This window comes from Clarias gariepinus, chromosome 8 (assembly GCF_024256425.1).
Source record: "Clarias gariepinus isolate MV-2021 ecotype Netherlands chromosome 8, CGAR_prim_01v2, whole genome shotgun sequence".
Taxonomy (NCBI): Eukaryota; Metazoa; Chordata; class Actinopteri; order Siluriformes; family Clariidae; genus Clarias; species Clarias gariepinus.
In genome coordinates, this window is record NC_071107.1 from 12594961 (window position 1) to 12600960 (window position 6000).

Sequence of the window (6000 nt, forward strand, 5' to 3'; positions counted from 1 at the left end):
GTTCCTATCCCTCTACTAGGAAGAGTGAAGGCAGAACTAGGACCGATTGGTGTTCTGGCATGGTTCCGGTACCAGCTAAAAATGGTTCGGTGCGTATTTGCGTAGATCTTACACACCTCAATGAAGCAGTATGCAGAGAGAAATACATCCTCCCATCAGTTGAACAGACTCTTGGTTCTCTTGCGGGTGCCCAGGTCTTCAGCAAACTAGATGCAAACAGAGGGTTCTGGCAGATTCCCCTGTCTCCTGAGTCAGCGAAATACACAACGTTTATAACCCCTTTTGGACGCTATTTCTTTCACAGATTGCCCTTCGGCATAGCGTCAGCCCCTGAACATTTTCAGAGACGGATGTCCATGATCCTGGAAGGACTTCAGGGAGTAGTATGTCACATGGATGATATTCTGGTTTGGGGAAAAGACCGAAAACAGCATAACGAGAGACTCCACACGGTGCTGAACAAGCTCCAAGCAGCAGGAGTCACTTTGAATACGGAGAAATGCGAACTGGAAAACCGAGAAATCAAGTTTCTTGGACATATCGTATCGGCGGATGGAGTGAAACCAGACCCAGGCAAGACGGAGGCTGTCAGAGAGATGAAAGCACCATCGAACACAGGCGAGGTTCGCAGTTTCCTGGGGATTGTTAACCAGCTAGGGAAATTTATCCCAGACTTAGCGGAGAAGGATAAACCACTGCGGGATCTTCTCTCAAAGAAAAACCACTGGATCTGGGGTAATGCACAACAAAAAGCCTTCGATCAGCTAAAAACGGACCTCATTTCACCTCCTGTGTTGACCCTCTATGATCCAAACAAAGAGCTAAAATTGTCAGCAGATGCATCATCCTATGGATTGGGTGCGGTCCTTTTGCAGAAAGAGGGAGAACAGTGGAGACCGGTGGCATATGCATAACGCTCTATGACAGAAACTGAGCGGAGATATGCGCAAGTGGAGAAGGAGGCCCTAGGACTGACTTGGGCATGTGAGCGTTTCAGAGACTTTCTCGTGGGGAGACACTTTCTCCTAGAGACTGACCACAAGCCACTTGTTAGCTTATTAGGCCACCAGGCTCTAACAGAACTTCCTCCAAGAATCCAGAGATTTCGACTCAGGCTTATGAGATACAGCTACTCCATTTACCACACTCCAGGTAAAGACCTATTGACAGCTGATACACTTTCTCGTGCTCCGGTTAATCAGGATGCCAACGGCAGTGAGCCAGACAAAAGTTTAATGGAAGACACTAATATTTATGTAGATTCGATTATGAACACCATACCTGCCAGCCCAACCTACCTCTCGAAAATCAAAGAACATCTCGTGGAGGACAGTGTATGTGCAGAAGTTATGACATTCTGTCAGCGAGGGTGGCCAGATCACAGCCAGCTCTCAGGGCCAGTGAAAGCATACTGGCCAGAAAGAGCAGTACTCACTGTGCAAGACAGACTGCTACTCAGAGGCTCTAGACTGGTTATTCCCACAGCTATGCGCAACACAGTCCTAGATTCACTTCATGAGGGACATCAAGGGATGACAAAGTGCAGAGAGCGAGCTAGAGAGTCTGTATGGTGGCCAGGTTTGAGCAGTCAGTTAAATGACCTGGTGAAAAACTGTAGAATATGCATTAAGGAACGATCCAATCCGGTGGAGCCGCTTATGTCCAGTGAACTACCAGAGAGACCGTGGCAGAAAGTAGGTGCCGATTTGTTCACACTTCATAACAGCGTTTACTTATTAGTAGTGGACTATTACTCAAGATTTGTCGAGATAGCAAAGCTAACACCAAGCAGATCAGTAGATGTAATTGTGCATCTGAAATCTATCTTCTCACGGCATGGTATTCCTGAACTGTTCTATAGCGATAATGGTCCTCAGTTCTCAAGCCAGCAGTTTGTGGATTTTGCAGCAGCCTACGGGTTCAAACATGTCACCAGTAGCCCAAGATTTCCTCAAAGCAATGGTGAGGCTGAGCGCCAAGTGCAGTCTGTGAAACTGATGCTGAAAAAAGCTCAAGACCCTTACCTTGCACTTTTATCGTATAGAGCCACCCCCTTATCCAACGGCTATAGTCCAGCCCAACTCCTCATGGGACGGAGACTTCGCACGCCAATACCGCAGCTTCCATCCCTGCTCATTCCAGATCTTCCAGATCGTTCAGTCATTGACAGTAAAGAAAGGGAGAGACGGCTACGAGACATTTCGGACTTCAATAGGAGACATCGTGTGAAGGAACTAAATCCTCTGAAACCAGGACAACCAGTGTGGGTTTCAAGTGATAAGTTCTCGGGCACAGTGGTTTCGACACACACCACACCTCGGTCGTATCTTGTGAACAGCCCCACAGGCACTATCAGAAGGAACAGACGCCATCTTATTCCTTTGTCAGAGACTTCAAACTCTACACAGTCACCTTGTACACAATCTCAGTCAGTAGAGCCAACTTTAGGTGACCCAGTTGCTCACATGTCTCCAGAAAAGATGCAAGCGTGTGTTTCACCCATTCCTGTTAGAACTAGGTTTGGTAGACTTGTATGTAAACCGAAAAGACTGGATTTGTAAATGGATAATAGAGCGGAGTTGCAGTTCATTGAAGTTAAAGTGTTAATTTAGGTATGTAGAGAGTTATTTGGTAATTTCAAGCCTTGGAGCTAAAAAAAAAAAAAAAAAAAAAAAGGGGAGATGTGGTGGTGTTTAATGTGATGCAGAGTCTATTATTGTGAAGTGTTGCTGGAGGGGGAGGACACTCTCTTCCGGGTTATGGACCAGGCTTGAAAAATAAAGCAGTTCGGTGTTATATGATATCTGTGCCGTGAATCCTTACGCATAACACGACACATACAGACCTACTTTCACCCATGCTGCCACCACCAGTTAGTGTGATTAACGGTTAAAATAATACTCTGGACGCAGAGAGACACATGTAGTTAAACGTCCCAGTGGTGTTGCAATCCATCACCAGATAGAGAGACATATACATGTATTGTAGATAGAAAGAAAAACAATAAGGAAAAGAAAAAATCTAATGGAAAACATTACAGGAAAAAGATGGGAAGCTTAGAACTACAGAGAATCCTGACGAAAGAAAAGAATCATTAAACAATAGAAGAGGTTTTAGAAGGAAACAAAATTTCCAAAATAAATATTTGAGTCCTTTTATACAGGCTCTGGTGTTTTATAAAACACTGAAGGGCCATTCTATGTGAATAAAATTTGGCTGATAAAATCTCCTGATCTCCTTTTTCACACTTGTGTACAGCAATAATTTACTTTTAAACTTTATGAATTCACAGGAAGAGATTACTCACTTACTCACTCATCTTCTATGCCACTTTATCCTGTATTCAGGGTCGCGGGGACCTGGAGCCTATCTTAGACTTAGGGCACAGGGCAGGGTACATCCTGGACAGGGTGCCAATCCATCGCAGGTCACATACACATACACACACTCTTGTTCACACACTACGGGCAATTTTGAAACGCCAATCAGCCTAACCTGCATATTTTTGGACTGTGGGAGGAAACCGGAGTACCCAGAAAAAAAAACACCAAGCTCGGGGAAAACATGCAAACTCCATGCACACAGAGACGGGAATCGAGCCTGGTCGGGAATCGTATCCGGACCAGAAAGAGATTAATGCATTTTTATCACTTTAAGTAGCCTACATTCAATTGGAGAATTCATGCTGTTTTCTTATTTGTGCTCCCTATAATATAAATATTAATGCTTATAAATATATTTTTTATCATTACAACCTGGATATTTAATTAAAGGTGCAGAAGAGGAATGATACAGGTAAGACCAAAATTTCGAAATTAAAATTGTATGTTTTAAATACCACGTATAAATTTATGAAATTTTCACTGTAATTTTTTTCTTTCTAATCAACTATAATTGATGAATATTTAAACAAAAATACTGTAGTTGATATTATAAAATAATATTATTAAAATAATTAATTGCACAACTAAAACAAAACTAAAAAATATTTTCCACCAAGTTAAAAAAATTTCATACTCATTTTACTAATTGACTTTTGATTCTGTAAAGCTGCTTTGTGACATGACCATTGTTAAAGGCAATATACTGTATAAATAAAATTTAATTTAATTTTAAAGTAGTATTTGGCTTTAATATTACATTTTATTAGCCATCTAGGATTTCATCTAATACATGAAATAAGACACAATCACAATCATGTCCTTGAAGTTACCGCTCCAGTGAAAAGCGCTTTTGTACAGTGGGGCAAAAAAGTATTTATTCAGCCACCAATTGTGCAAGTTCTCCCACTTAAAAAGATGAGAAAGGACTGTAATTTTCATTATAGGTTTACCTCAACTATGAGAGACAAAATAAGAAAAAAATCCAGAAAATTACATTGTAGGATCTTTAAGGAATCAATTGGTAAATTCCTTGGTAAAATAAGTATTTGGTCACCTACAAACAAGCAAGATTTCTGGCTCTCACAGACCTGTAACTTCTTCTTCTTCAAGAGGCTCCTCCGTCCTCCACTCATCCTCCTACCTGTATGAATGGCATCTGTTTGGACTTGTTATCAGTATAAAACTCACCTGTCCACAACCTCAAACAGTCACACTCCAAGCTCCACTATGGCCAAGACCAAAGAGTTGTCAAAGGACACCAGAAACAAAATTTTAGACCTGCACCAGGCTAAAAAGACTGAATCTGCAATAGGTAAGCAGATTGGTGTGAAGAAATCAACTGTGGGAAGTAACAAAGGCTACCATCAGTAGCACACTGCGCCGGCAGGGACTCAAATCCCGACGTGCCAGACGTGTCCCCCTGTCCAGGCCTGTCTAAAGTTTGCTAGAGAGAATTTGGATGATCCAGAAGAGGATTGGGATAATGTGATATGGTCAGATGATACAAAAATAGAACTTTTTGATAAAAACTCAAATTGTCGTGTTTGGAGGAGAAAGAATGCTGAGTTGCATCCAAAGATCCATACCTACTGTGAAACATGGGGGTGGAAACATTATGCTTTGAGGCTGTTTCTGCAAAGGGACCTGGACGACTGATCTGTGTAAAGAAAAGAATGAATGAGGCCATGTAATGTGAGATTTTGACTGAAAACCTCCTTCCATCAGCACGGGCATTGAAGATAAAACATGGGCTGGGTCTTTCAGCATGACAATGATCCCAAACACAACGACCGGGCAACGAAGGAGTGGCTTCGTAAGAAGTATTTCAAGGTCCTGGAGTGACCTAGCCAGTCACCAGATCTCAACACCATGGAGTTGAAAGTCCCTGTTGCCCAGTGACAGCCACAAAAAACATCACTGCTTTAGAGGAGATCTGCATAGAGTAATGGACCAAAATACCAGCAACAGTGTGTGAAAAACTTGTGAAGACTTACAGAAAAGGTTTGACTTCTGTCATTGCCAACAAAGTGTATATAACAAAGTACTAAGATGAAATTTTGTTATTGACCAAATACTAATTTTCTACCATAATTTGCAATTAAATTCTTTACAAATATGTGATAGATTTTTCTGGATTTTCCCCTACTTTGTCTCTCATAGTTGAGGTATACGTACAGTATAATGAAAATTACAGGCCTCTCATCTTTTTAAGTGGGAGGACATGGACAATTGGTGGCTGACTAGATACTTTTTTGCCCCACTGGATCTTTATGGTGTCTAATGTGTTGGAGAAGGGAACTATAAAAAAAAAAAAAATCCTATTGAATAAGACATTCAATCAATTTATTATGAACATATATGAAATATGTTTGAACACTGCCTTAGATTACAGTAAAATATTCTGTAAAAATACATCTTTCAGGTTTACAATAAACAAATATGTAAACTTTTGGCCATGGCTGTATAGAAAAGGAGATTTAAATCTTTACACAAACAGAAATTCGTACTTCACCTCGAAGAAAATTTTATTTTTTTTAAATAGAATTGTAAGAATACTACACTGAATACAGGATAAAGTGGTATAGAAGATAAGTGAGTGTAAGAATACTGTTTTAGC